This window comes from Camellia sinensis, chromosome 1 (assembly GCF_055761805.1).
Source record: "Camellia sinensis isolate YWXY chromosome 1, ASM5576180v1, whole genome shotgun sequence".
In the NCBI taxonomy this organism is placed as follows: Eukaryota; Viridiplantae; Streptophyta; class Magnoliopsida; order Ericales; family Theaceae; genus Camellia; species Camellia sinensis.
In genome coordinates, this window is record NC_138961.1 from 150,540,910 (window position 1) to 150,555,588 (window position 14,679).

Here is a 14,679-nt window from a genome sequence, read left to right on the forward strand (position 1 = left end):
AAAAAAGTCAGTTTTTTGGCTTTTTAATTTTTTTAGCCAAAAAAGCCAGATTTTTTACCTAAAAGAATTCAACTTTTTGCCAAAAAAGCCACCAAAAAAGCTAAAAAATCAAAAAGTCAGTTTTTTACCAACTTCCCAAAACACCACTTAGTAGCATTGACTCTTACATAGGCCCCAATTGCCTAGTCGAAAAAGAATAATGTAAAACCCGCCTCACATATCAAATATATCTAAGGAATAACATAGTTATTATCACGACCCAAACTTGCCCCTATATTGTTGTGTTCCTCTCCATTTCTCTCTAATTTTAGCTCAAAAGTGTATGAAGATGATGAATTCATAAGCTTAAGCTATATATATAGGTTTAATTAGCTTAAGTTAATTAAGCTTATTTAGGGTTAATTAATCCCACTTAACTCTAATAAATTCTAATTAATTATTTTAATTATTTTGATCCGAATTAATTTTTAATTAAAGTTGTGATAAAATTCTAAATTTCTAATTAGCCTATTGGGCTAGTCAATTTCGATTTCTGAAGCCATTAAAGCTCTCAATTGATGTCTCTAAGTCGGCAATTCTAATAGGTATTCCATAAACAAACAGATATTCATACTTAAACATATAATTCAGCAATTAAAGTCACACAAATAATATAAAACAATAATGTACGCGTTGGGATAGAGAAATTGAGAATACCGATTTTAAATTGTATTATAGTGGTAAAGATAGACGTAGGAATGTGGTAGGAATCATAGTTGCCAAGGGTCTTGTGGAAAAACGCTTATAAAAAAAAAGGAGAGATGGAAGAACGTTTATCAAAAAAAAGAAGAAGGAGAGATAGAAGAACTATTTTAAGAAACTATTAAATGAGGAACATAGATGTACGTCAATAGAGGAAGAAATAACTAGTAATATGATAAATCAAGACTATAGGTTCTATCGCAGGATTAGGAACTTTGAAGTGGAGATTGCACTTAAGAAGATGAAATCAAATAAGGCTTTAGAATTCGATGATATCCCTATTAAAGCTTGGAAGTGTTTGGGTAAAAAAGAGTTGCTTGGCCAACTAGGTTGTTTAGAAAAATTCTGTTGACTAGAAACATACCAGATGAGTGGAGGAAAAGTATTTTAGTGTCAATCTATAAGAATAAATGAGATGTCCAAAATTACAGCAACTATAGAGGAATCAAGCTTATGTGTCATATAATGAAAGTGTGAGAGAGGGTGATGAAACTCCGATTGCGAGATATAACAGAGGTGTTAGAGAATCAATTTGGGTTTATGCCTGACAAGTTAACAATGGAAACAATCTATCTGTTGAGGAGAGTAATAGAAAAGTATAGGGAAAAGAAAAGAGACATTCATATGGTGTTTATCGATCTTGAGAAAGCATATGATAGAGTGTTTCGGAATATAATATGGTGGGTGTTAGAGAAGAAAATGGTGACAAAAGGTTACAATGATGTGATTAGGGACATATATGAAGGGGTGGTGACCATTATTAGATCGCCTATTGGAGAGACAAATGAATTTCCTAGGATTACACCAAGGATCTACCTTAAGTCCTTATCTTTTTGCGTTAGTTATGGATGGGTTGACGAGAAATATTCATGATGACGTGCCATGATGTATACTTTTTGCAGATGATATTGTGTTAGTGGATGAGACCAGCGAAGGAGTTAACACAAAGTTGGAGATTTGGAGAAAAGCACTTGAATCTAAAGGATTCTGAATAAGCAGAACTAAGACGGAGTACATGGAGTGTAAATTGAGTAACAGTAACAATGAAAGCAAAGGATAAGTGAAGATTAAGAACCCATAACTGCCTAACAGTGAACATTTTTGTTATTTAGGATCGATTATCACAACGGCGGAGGAGATTGATGCAGATGTGGCCCATAGGATTAAGGCCGGATGGCTTAAGTGAAAAAGTACGTTTGGGGTACTGTACGATAAACGAATACCCACTAGACTAAAAGGTAAGTTTTATAGAACGGCTATTAGACCAGCGATGTTGTATGAGACGGAGTGTTGGGCAACCAAGAAACAACAAGTTGATAAAATAAGTATTACTGAGATGAAGATGCTAAGATGGATGTGTGGTAAAACTAGACAAGACAGAATTAGAAATGAATATATTCGGGAATAAGAAGGAGTAACGCCGACAGAAGATAAGTAGAGAGAAAATCGATTGAAATAGTTTGGTCATATTCAACGGAGACCAATAGAGGCAGTAATGAAGAGATGCGCTGCAGTGACGGTAGATGGAAGTGTTATGGGACTGGGTAGCCCTAGATTAACGTTGACTAGTGTTGTAAACAGAGATATAAATTTACTAAATTTGACTAACAAAACGGCCTTTGATAGAGCCGCATGGAGAAGGAGAAGGAGAATTCATGTAGGCGACCCCAATTTGATGTGACTTAAGACTTGATTTGGTTTGGTTTTAAAGATTAACAATTCAAAACCAAAAATTGTTTCTGACATTCTGTCAATTTTATACCCCAGCCAATATATTTATGAAAACCAACTTCTAAGAGAAATGAACCTGGGTTGGTGACAAGTTTAATGATCCTCCAGAGTCTACAAAAGACAGCACCGAGCATCAAGAAAACAGATAGGCATATTGCAGTACAAATTATTGTGCTACAAGTTATTATTTCACAACTAGAAAGACCCAATTCAGAGGTAATGAAGTCTCTCCCATTAGGGAATAAGCATCTTCTTTTTTTTTTAATTCAAAAAAGTGAATATATAGATAGGCTACTCCAACATATCCGTTAGAGAGTATTTCTCCTTAGCATCTACAACATATCTGCAGGTAACCCCATCGCACCTACGTCGGGGCCGAAACTTAAGCCCCCGCGTGCTCTAGGCGTTAAAAGAGTATGTTTAATTCCAACAAGGGGCTATGGAGACTCGAACCCAAGCCTTGAGTGAGAGATTCAAAAGTCTTATCTACTGAACCAACCCCTAGTTGGTATTAAGGAATAAGCATCAGCAGAAGCTCGATACCTCCATCCTTGGTCATTTTGATACACGGGAAATACTCCTCAACCAACCAAGACATAAACATATCTTTCTGCAACCTTCAGCATATCAAAAGAATATAGGGAAGAAAACCAATTGACAACTATATGTATTTATATATATATACAACCATAAGGATTTGCAAATAACCAAATAATCACTTCAAGGAATATAGACCCAAAGGAAATAAGCTCTTAGAAATTAAGGAAAGTTGACTTTACAACATATGAAATAATGACTATGGAAATCTGATCTAATAAAGCATCAAAATGATGTCCACCACTCCTGGGGAAACAAACAAGGATCACCATAGATACACCAAATATATATATATATATATATATATCATATAGCACTATCATGTAGTGGCCACAAGCTAAGGAGTATTAAAATTAATTAGCTAGAATCTAATTCAACAACAAAAAAAAGAAATAGCTTGTTTTAGTTTGCAACTCCAGGTACACAAAAACAGAGCACAAATATTGCAAAACTTTCCAATATCCATCAAAGCAGACCTATAAAACACAATATATCAAACCTAGATTTGGAAATTAATAATAAAAACACTGTAAATAAAAAGAGAGACAAGAGTTTAGGTACTAGAACATATATGTGCCTCTTCGGTTAAAAGAGCCCACTGATAGCAGCAACCACCACTGCTTAATATAGTAGAAAGATATTTAACCAAGCAAGCCAGAATATATATGAAGAAGTTCAAATGATTCCACACTACCTCAATATACTCTTTGCATGAAAACTAATGAAAGGTTTCATGGCAGTGATAGGGGTACCGTCCGTATCGAAGAAAAAGGCAATACCAACAATAAAAATAAAAATATGATGCCCTTAAGGGAAATTGAATAAAGAAAGCTAACATTTTTAAAAACCAGATTATTAAGGGCATCAGATGGCCCAAAACTGCCTCACTATATTGGACAGAGGTAAGAACATAGGAATATTGCACTTCACTTATAGAAATATGGTGTAGAAAAGCAATATGGAGACCTTCATGCTATACTTGCAAGGAAATTGACCAAAGAGAGGAATGATGAATATCTGTTGAAATGGTGAAAAAAAAAAGAAAGGTACAAGTCGAGAGGAAACATGCGTCAATATATACAAAGATCCAAATGCTAAAAACAAGTCTCCTCCATGCTCAAAATTAAGTTCCAAATCCAATTGAAGACAATAAGATGCTTAAAATTTTAAATATTTTCCTACCTCGTCTCGGCAAATAGACACAGGATTGTCAAAATATAGGGAGAAAATCCCAAAAAGTCAAGCCATGCAAAGACCTCTAGAGTTCTAGATCCAGCTTGCTACAAGTGTAACAAACATATTATGCCACAACTTTCCTCAAATTGAACAGAAATCTCAATTTCATTTTAAACTGATAAGAAATTTGATAGTTTCAGCAATACCCACAAATAAATTTTCCTAGCTCATTCGCACCGATAGAATGTAAAAGTCTACAACAGATGCTAGAATCACATACTCATACAGAAAAGGAACAGAACGAGTAGAAACAAGATGTAAAACTAGGCAACGCACTAAGAAATGAGACAATGTACAAAAGAAGTTTTCCATTCTCATACATAAACACAACATTAAACTTTTGTTTGGAGAATGTAGCTTCTAGTTTTAGTAGAGCAAAAGAGAGTTGTGATGCCAACGTAAAAACTAACAAATGCGCTTATACTGAATACCCAGAGTGAAATTGGCCCCTCCATTTCTTCCTCAAAAGTCTTTCCTAGCACCACAGGAAGGCTTTTCGTCTGACACCTTTCACCAGGGGACTCGACACACAAGTCTGGATTCCTGGCAAATGCTCCTGGAAACCTCCAATACCCTTGTTTCGTGGGAACAATTCCAGAAAAACAGTTATATGACAGATTTAGGAGTGTCAGGTTTCCAAGACTCGATATGTTTTCTGGGATCTGACCCAACAAGGAATTATGTGACAAGTCCAAAGCCCTCAAACTCCACATCTTCTCCAAACTCGATGGAATCTGACCATCGAGAAAATTGTAGGATAAATTCAGATACTCCAAACCATGTAATCCAAACAGACTGACAGGGATCTTCCCATAGAGTGAATTATCAGATAAATCGATTCCAACTGCTGAAGATAGATCGTAATCAAAGCTCAACTCATCGACATCAGAAACAACCACAGAGAGTTTCATTTGCAGATTCTGCGATGTACCCAACTGTTGGGTAGGTGTTCTGCTGAAGTTACTACTGTTAAACGTCAAACTAATGTTAAAGTTACCATCGGGTATATAGCCAGAGAACTTGTTGCCAGAGAGGTCCAATGTTTGAATTACTTGGAATGAGAACAGCCAAGCAGGTAGAGATCCATTGAATTTGTTTCGAGCAAGGGAGATAAACCTAAGGTTCAACCATTTGGTTATCGCATCATTCAGACCTCCAGAGAGATTGTTGTAGCTGAAATCTACAACCTCCAATGATTTACAGCCGGCCAAGGTTAGTGGAATCTCCCCAGAAATCTTATTGTTGCTGATATCAAGAATCTTCAAACTATCCAATGCGTCGAGCTCTGGCTGAATTTCACCGGAAAGGTTATTGTTACTTAGGATCAATGCAAGTAGTTGAAAACAACCAACAATGTTCAAAGGAATCGAACCGGACAGTGAGTTGTGTGATAGATCAATCACTTAGAGATAGGTCAAATTGCCTATCCTTGCTGGGATTTCACTGGTGAGAAGATTGTGTGAAAGAAACAACACCTGCAAGCTTTTCAATTCCGTTATAGTCAAGGGAATATCACCATAGAATTGATTGTGAGATAGGTCAAGAAGTACAAGTCCTGACTTCTTCGGAGGTTCTGCAAATTTGCTTGGAAGCTGTCCTGACAAGGCGCTGAAACTCAAGTCCAAAACAACCAGTTTATCCGAAAAAAGGATTCTAGGAGAAATCTCAAATCTTAACCCATTGAAGGACAGATTCAGCTGTTTCAATTCTTGAAGGGAGGAAATACAAGAGGGTATTCCTCCCACAATAGAGTTGTTAGCTAAATTGAGAACCGAAATCGATTCAACAGAGGCCAAAAGACAAGGCAAGGCAAAGAACCTGAAAGCAAGTTTGACTCAAGATTGAGAAAAACCAAAGGTTGATGGAAATCTCCAAGAGTTCCCCATAAGTTGTTGTGTGAGAGATCCAAATACTGAGTGGTTTCAAGTAATATAAGCTCTCAAGAATTTTGCCTCGAAACGAACCGAAACCCAAATCGAGTTTCTCAAGTTTTATAGAAAAATTCCCAATCCAGAGAGGAACAATATCATTCAAATCTTTGTTAGTATTGAGGGCAAGCTCAGTTAACTTGCTCAGCCTCGCAAGTGTTCTAGGAACAACACCACTAAACATATTATGGCCAAGATCTAGGGTTCTAAGGTTCAAGAGCTTTCCTAAACAAGGTGGGATTGAACCATTAAACCTGTTGTGGGATAAAATTAGGGTTTCAAGCAATGAGAGGTTGCATAAACTGGGATGAACTGGACCTGACAAATTCATGAGGGTAAGATTGAGTGAAATTACTCGATCGGTCCCAGTCCCGGTCTGGTTCGAGCAGGTGATCCCAGTCTAGTTTGTGCACTTGGACCCACCACCACCAAGACCCACTATTTGCTTTTTTGGCTTTCGAAGGTTACTTTCGTAATTATGAGCGTGCCAGCAAGGATCAATCAGTCCTTACAGAATTGTAATTGCCAAACAATTATTCAGACGATTGTGTTATAGTTCTTTCGGCCTCAATAAAAAGGACTTTTACTAGTGGCTTACTGGTAATTTGACTTCAGAAAACTTGAACATAAGAACAATTAAATAAACTGAAGTATTTCATTAGTATGAAAAACTTACAATGATCTTAGTTCTGTAGAAAATTACAGCGGCAATATACTCGAAAACTACTCCTACAAATGAAGTGCGGCGCAGAAACTTAAAATACAGAAATATAAAGGACAGGAAATAACACTGGAATATGTAAAGTAATTCTTTAGATCTTTTTGCCGTTCTTTTCTCTGAAGTCCTTCTTGCTATTTATACTCTCCGAAGATAACCATCGAATTGTACTTCAAACCGTCGAACTGCTCCTCCGTAGTCGCTGATCATGCTACCTTATAAGTAGTTCCACTACGCCTTCACTTGCAGTTAGGCTTCCCCCTTATATTCGAATTTGAATGCGAGCAGCCGTTGAAGCCACGTCACTGTACGCCTCTTTGTTGATCCGCTACTACTCAGATCTTATAACAACCAATATTAATTGCCACGTGTATGATCAGGATCGAAGACCTACCTGGTCTCCCCATATTACCCTCACTTTGCCACGCGTCGGATTGTCACTGGCTTAGTACAAAATGTGTAGCCAACATTACCCCCCGCACTAATATACCCAAGACTTGGTGATATTAGTGGATCAGAGTCCCTTTTCCCACGTCTTAGAACGTGCATGGGTTTTGCATCTTCCCAGAAATGCAACTGTCACACACCATTTGTATCAATACTCTCGTCTTGATCCTTTAAGTACTTTCACTGTCTTATTATTCGAACAGACTGATACATTTCATGGCCAAATTAATTCTTTCCTCCAATGATGAAGCATACGAAGAGTCATATGTCGATACTATTCCTCGTCGAAAGCATGCATTTATTAGCCACCTTTACCCACCTTTCTATATTCAGGTCATGGACGCCTTTGCAAATTACTGACCTTTGGATTACGAACACATTGCTCTTAATCCTTTGATTCAGAAGGTTACAAACAAAGACATAAGAATTTTCCCCTCTGACCTACCTTTACAGTTTGAACAATCTGCTCCCAAACCTCTGATTTGCAGGATTGCAAATATGGATTTGAGCAACTCTTCTTCGCAAATTTCTGTATGGGATAAGGCTGTAACTTCTTCCTCTTCTGGAGGTTCTGACTGGACAAGCTGGTCAGTACCTGAGACTTATGATTTAAAGGAGCGAATCAACCACCATTTTGTTGAGTTCACTGACCCTTTAGAATTTCCTTCCTATGCTCGAAGTTCAGTTGTTTATCCTTATGTGCCCATTGACCATCGGCGTAGTATGGAGGAGAATCTTCTTGTAGCATGGTATACATCTTCCATGCCTACAAAGATAGTGCACTCCGCTCCTCGCCCAGAAGAAGCACAAGGGTATAACCCATTATTCTTAGCTCAGAAGGCGAAGATCTGTTCTTCTGACTGGCTTGATTATATTAACGCCTTTGTTCCTTCTGCTCCCGTATCATCCCCGAAAACAGAAGCGTCCACACCTTCTTCTTCATCTCCCGAAATTGATTCACCCCTCCCAATTCTTTCCTGGACAGAGAAACTAAAGATTGCCCTATCCACGGAGAATGTCTTTCCACCTTATAAACCTCTGCCTTCTCCTACCCCGGCTGAGCGGAAATAGGCTCAACTTCTACTTGCAGCCTTCTCTCACTTGCCCTTTGATGTTCTCGAGGACGAAGTCCCTCTCAAGAACCTTCGATGGGCTTGTGACATCATGACTAGGGGCCATGTCCTTAATCCCCTTGCTCAGGCAGAACTTCATATGTTTCTGGACCAACTTCCATTGCTTCTTCACTGGCATCGCAATTCTGTGGCTACTACACAATCTTTAGACCAACTTTCGTCCCTTCGAATTCATGCTCAGTACGAAGCAGAGAACTTTATTGAAGAATTCAATGATTTCAAGAATAAAGATTCTGCGTATTGGGATGACTTAGACGTTGATGAATTGGAACAAGGGTTAAGAGAAGTGGCCTTTGAAATAAAGGCTGAAGAGCTCTACTATGAAGTGAGAACACATCAACTTATGCAGCCAATGCTAGAAAATTTAGAAGATAGAATAAGGAAAGAACAAAAGTTCATTGATCATTGTTGGACTAAATTTTATGATTTTGTTATTTATTTCATTCCTTATTTTTATGAGCTCGAGTTTATACCGAGATAGGGTCAGCTGATGTAATCGCTCTGATCTTAATATAAACAAAATTCGTCTTTGTTTGACCCTGTCCTCACTTGTATTTTTAGTTGTGTTTTAAAAGTCACCTCAGAGCTTCGAACTTCGAACAATTTCATCCTTTGAATCTGGACTTAATTGTTTTAAATAAAACACTAAATGAGCCAATTGTAAACCTTTCCAATTTGTGGAATAGAGTTTTTGGCTGATTTTCAATTGGAAACAGTGCTTCGAATCTAGCAATCTTACATTTAAAACCTGTTTTGACCATAGTCAACATCTAGTCGTTGTCATTATTGCTTTTGATGTTTCGAACACCAAATCCCATCCTTAAAGAAACTCAAGTTTTGCTTCGAAGGACATTACCTTTGTTAAAGAAACTCAAGTTTTGCTTCGAAGGACATTACCTTTGTTAAAAACTCTCAAAATAGGTCTTTAAGCTCTTTTAAAATAAATACTCGAGTATTTTATATTTTGGGTAGGGCAACCCACTTCGAAGCTGGCTTCTCTGTTTTCGAAGCCGTTTGACTCGGCTTCGAAGCAAAATACTTACTTCGAAGCTAGCCTTAACAATTGGGCTTTGTTTTTCCCTCCAAAAGCATCAATGTTGAAGGAAGCTTTTGTACTCGTACTTTTAATACTTAACAGCTCATGTAATATATTTTCAAATACGAGGGCTTTAAAAACCCTTTTGTTTTGTGTTCCGAAATCACCTGCTCTTCTAATCGCACAAACCCCTCTTATTACCGATCGTCGGCTTCTCTCTACTTCCTTTCCCGAAGAAAAATATACCATCAATGGCTTCTCCTTCAGTATCAGTCGTAGAGCATATGAGCCCATCTGTGGCCCTGAAGAGGATTATTGATGCGGAATGTGAAAAGTACAAAGCTGGGGAGAAGAGCGCTATTGATGGACGTATCTTTGTCCCTCGTCGCCATGTGCAGTCAGACTATGTGCTCGGGCCCATATTCAAAGAGGTCCTCACTGAACTCCCAGCCCTGTATCCCCGACTGGAGAACCAATGTCTTCTCTATGAAGGTGGTCTTGACTGGAGGAACTGGAGAATGAATCGCCCTCACCGATGCTGGCCCACGGTGAGACCAGAGTGGCAAGAATGGTATGATCGGGTTATTCCTGCTAGGACCCTGGACCTTCAAGAACTCTGCCTCCTCGATGCTCTCAGACTATCTAGGGTAACTATTTCAGAGGACCCTTTCCTTGTTCCTGCTGCTCTATATTTTTGGAATCCTGTCTTTAACTTTTTCCAATTTAGATGTGGGATGATGGCCCCTACTGTTCTTGATATTTGCCATTTACTGGAACTATCTCCCATTGGCACCCCTTTTGGACCAGATTATCCTGATTTAGCAGTCCCGTTCTCTCTCCCCTCCCTTAACTCATCTTATAGTGATTTCCCTAGGGCTGAGAATAAAAGAGAGGGCCCTGTGACTGATAGGGAATTCTTTTTTTTCTTATTGTATTGGCTTTGCAAATTCTTTTTTTTGCACTTCCTCTCAGAGAATTATGCCTGAATTTGCCCCTCTTGCCAAAGCCTTTGTCCTACAGAAAAAGGTGGCCTTAGCCCCACATGTTCTAGGGCACGTATATAAAGTCTGCTCCCTTTTTTGTGAGAAACCCTTAGATGCTAATCAAGGGGGGCCATTCTGGATCCTTCAGTTTTGGCTTTTCGCCTATTTTACTGAATTACAATCCAAATGCCTTAAATTTTCTGAGCCAAACCCTCTTACTCATGGCATAAGGATGGCCAATGCTTCACTTTACCCTTCTACCTTTGCCTTTTACTTCTCTTTCTTTCACCAGCTTCCAGTCTCTCTTCCTACTTATCGCTTTCGTCCCTTCGAACCTTCCATTGGTCCATCTTGGTTGAGAAATTTTCTAAGTGACCAGTCTTGTACTTCACTTTCTCACAAGGATATATGGCCTCCATTCTGATTCCCAGAGAGTTATTTATCGGGACTTTGAACCCGAAGGCATACAAATGCATTGCTGAACCTTACTGTCCAGCTCAGTTTACTAGACAATTTGGCCTTTCACAAGGGGTCCCAATACCCCTCTGTAGCAACACAAATCTCAGCCTCTCTAGAAGGGATTTGAAAGTCCGGAAATCCAGGCTAGAAGAGGCAACTTTGAAATTTGTAGATGACTTGGCCAACTTTGAGTACACCCCTTTCATTCCCCAAGGTACCGTGTTGAAGAGGTACCAAAACTGCTGGGTGACTAACATGGAGATTTATTTGGCCATTCCACCTTTAAACCTACTAACAGTGTTAGATGTGACTAAGCCCAAAGAAACTGGGGAGGTCACTTCTTCCACTGTTTCAGAATTGGCACATGCTACTCCTGCTGCTTCAATTCCTCCCAGAGTCACTCGGGCTGCCTCGAAGAAAGGTATACCCTTGTCTTTTCTCCTTTTGTCTTTCATAATGCATTTTGCCTTATCTTTAATTCTTGTTTTGTAGAGGTGGTCAATCACAAAAGAAAAGGAGCCTCTTTGAACTCGAGAAGGGAACATCCAATATTCAAGGGGAAGAAAAGGAACAATCAGATGAAGAGGAAGAGTTGGTTTTGAAAAGAAAGAAGAGGGCGATCGTCTTTTCTTCCGATTCGGTAGCTACTAGAGAGTCAGAATATGAACTCATCTCTTTAGAATCTAGACCGCAGCTTAAAGAGGCTGAGAAAGAAATTGGAAAAGAGCAGACCCTGCCAGTACAGAGGAAAAGGAAAAGAAAGATGACTGTCTCTCTATCCGATATGGTTGAAGACTCTGATTCTGAGACAATCGCCAAAGCCATAGAAAAGAGAAAAAAGATGTCTTCTTCTGCTCCTATCTCAATCGAAGATACCATCCATAAAGCAGCTGACAAGACAATAGAGCAAGAACATCCTAAAGCCATGATTGTCTTTGAGAGAGCTGAGAAGAGACGGCAGCAACAGTTTCTGAGAGATGAACCTGCTGCTGCTGACATACTACAAAGGGAAACTGTAAGAAGGCAACAGACTGCCAGAGATTACACCCTTCGTAGTTCTCCCATTATCGCCGATACTTTTGGAGCAGGTAATTTTATGCTTCTGTGACTTTTCCTCTGTTAGCCTTTGGTATCGAGTTTTAACATTGCCTTACATCTCTTCCTCTTGCAGCGGCAACTTCCGAGTTCATCTTTCCGATGAGACCTCTCTCAGTTTCATTCGAGGTAGATCAGATGCAGGATGTAGGGATTACTCAGACCATGCTTCCATTGCTAGGGGCTACATTTTCTACACTCTTTTTGAGGCCAAGCATTCCTGCACCTTTTCCTCTTGGTTTGACTCCCTATCTTTCTTACTTGACTTTCCTCAATTTACTTCTTTACCGAGTCTTGCTCCTCTTTCTCCTTCCAAGGAGACTCCAAGTGCTACCTTATCTTTGATGGGTGTTGACAGCTCTCCAATTCGTGACTTACCATCTTTACCTAGCTCCAGTCCTTCTTCTCTTGATTCGTTGGTGACTAGAACTATGGAGACCATTAAAGATGCTCCACCCATTTCTCCTATCGCTATGCAATCTTTTGAGTCTCCCATGGCCACTCTCTCTGCACCCCTCATGTCCACTGATGAGATTGATATTTTTGAAGCAAGATTAGCTAGTCTTTTTGACATCACTTCTACTTCTCCGACATTCGATGAGGAGGTTGAGCCATTAGTTTTAGGTGATTCTTTGCTGGAAATTTTTTAGAGCTCTCCTTCCTCCAACAGCCAACCTTCTGTGCCTTCGATAGACTTGGACACCTGTCTAGACCTGCTAATTTCCTTTTCGAGGATTCCCTTCGAGGCTCTACAAAGGCCTATAATTAAAAACGGGTTTCTTCAATGCTGCAAACTTGTTGAGCAGTCTGGTATGGATGTCTCCAACCACCTATCCCAGGTAGCAGCTACCATCGATTTTTACATCAGCATCTGTCATGCCGCCCAGGCCGCAGATGAAAAATTGGTTAGAGATCAAAGTTTTGTTTCTCAAGTGCACACTGAAGTATCGACGCTTAAGGAACAACACTCCTCTGCCTCTCACTTCCGAACTTAACTGTTGGAGAGGAAAGCTCAACTCGAAGAGGAGCTTTCTGCAGTGAATCAAGCCTTACTCCGAACTGACCTCAAACTGCAAATCACCAATCAAGGACTGGCTGATCAAAAGAAAGATATGGCTGTAGCTATTAAACTGTTTTCGTCGTTTACCAATAGGAAATCTGTTGTACAAAAACAGCTGAAACATTGTAATGATTTTTGGGCCAACTTGTGGCACAATGTACTTGACTCTTTATAAAACATTTCCTTGTTCACTATTTTATGTTCTTGTATTCAGTGTTTATTTTATTCCCTGTGTTTCCCAAATAGTTGGAAAATATGGTTTTAAATATCTGCCATTAATCTTTTTAGGATGCACATAACCACTCAAATCTTTCAAATGGTATGCCCCAAAAGGCAAAACTCTATGAATTTGATATGGTCCTTCCCAGTTAGGTGACCATTTGCCAAATCTATGGCTTTTAATCCCTATTGGGAGTATTGTCTTCCACACCAAATCACCTTCATCGAAGCCAATGTGTTTGACTTTCTTGTTATAATTTTTGGCTGCCTTCTTCTTCTGAAAGAGAATGCTATTTAATGCCAAAATTCTAGCTTCATCTATGTCTTCTAATTCCAAGCACATACTTTGATAGTACTGCTCAGGATCCAACTGGTCTTGGCATCTTACCCTTAAAGATTTAACATTGATCTCCACTGGTAACACTGCATCATGCTCATAAACTAAGGCATAAGGAGTAACTCCTGTGCTTGATCTTGGGGAAGTTCTATAAGCCCACAATACATCTAGCAATAAGTTGTGCCAATCTCTCGGATTATCTTCTACAACGTTTTGTATTCCCTTTTTTAAGGACTTGTTAGATGACTCAGCTTGCCCATTGGCTTGTGCATAATATGGAGTGGAATTCACAAGGCTAATCCCGAACTCAGCCACAAAAGACTTTACCATTTTCCCATCAAAAACAGTCCCATTATCGACCGTTATCGTTTGTGGGATGCCAAATCTATGGATCAAATCTTTAATGAACCCAATAACCTCCGTCTGATCTACAGCTTTATATGGTTTGGCCTCGACCCATTTGGTGAAATAATCAGTAGCCACCAAAATAAAACAATGATGCTTCGAAGAGGGAGGGTGTATTTTTCCCATCATATCCATGGCCCATCCTCTAAATGGCCAAGGCTTTACTACTGCATGTAGACCAGTTATGGGCACATGCCTTATTGTACCGTGCTTTTGACATGTCTGGCAGCCCTTTGCATATAGTCGGCCAATAATAGGAATGTCTTCGAAGCAGCCATCTCATTTTTACACCAGGTTGATGTGCACCACAGATACCTTCGTGAACTTCAGCCATGGCTATTAATGCTTCTTTTGGCCCTAAACATTCTTACAATAGACCATCTCCCCCTCTTTTGTAGAGATCATTGTTATATATGATATATTGCACAGATTGCAATTTAACTATTCTGCTGACTTTCGAGGATGGGCCAGCCAAGTATTGTATTATTGGATGTCTCCAATCCTGTTCCTGCAGATCATTATAATTGATTTCTAGGATCATGTTCCTCTTACTT

The 14,679-nt window shown here is 39.2% G+C and overlaps 1 pseudogene; it reads right to left on the reverse strand.

Annotated features, from left to right (window-relative positions):
* Positions 1-4,528: 4,528 nt before the first annotated feature.
* Positions 4,529-9,861, reverse strand: LOC114322009 (uncharacterized; annotated as a pseudogene).
* Positions 9,862-14,679: the final 4,818 nt, after the last annotated feature.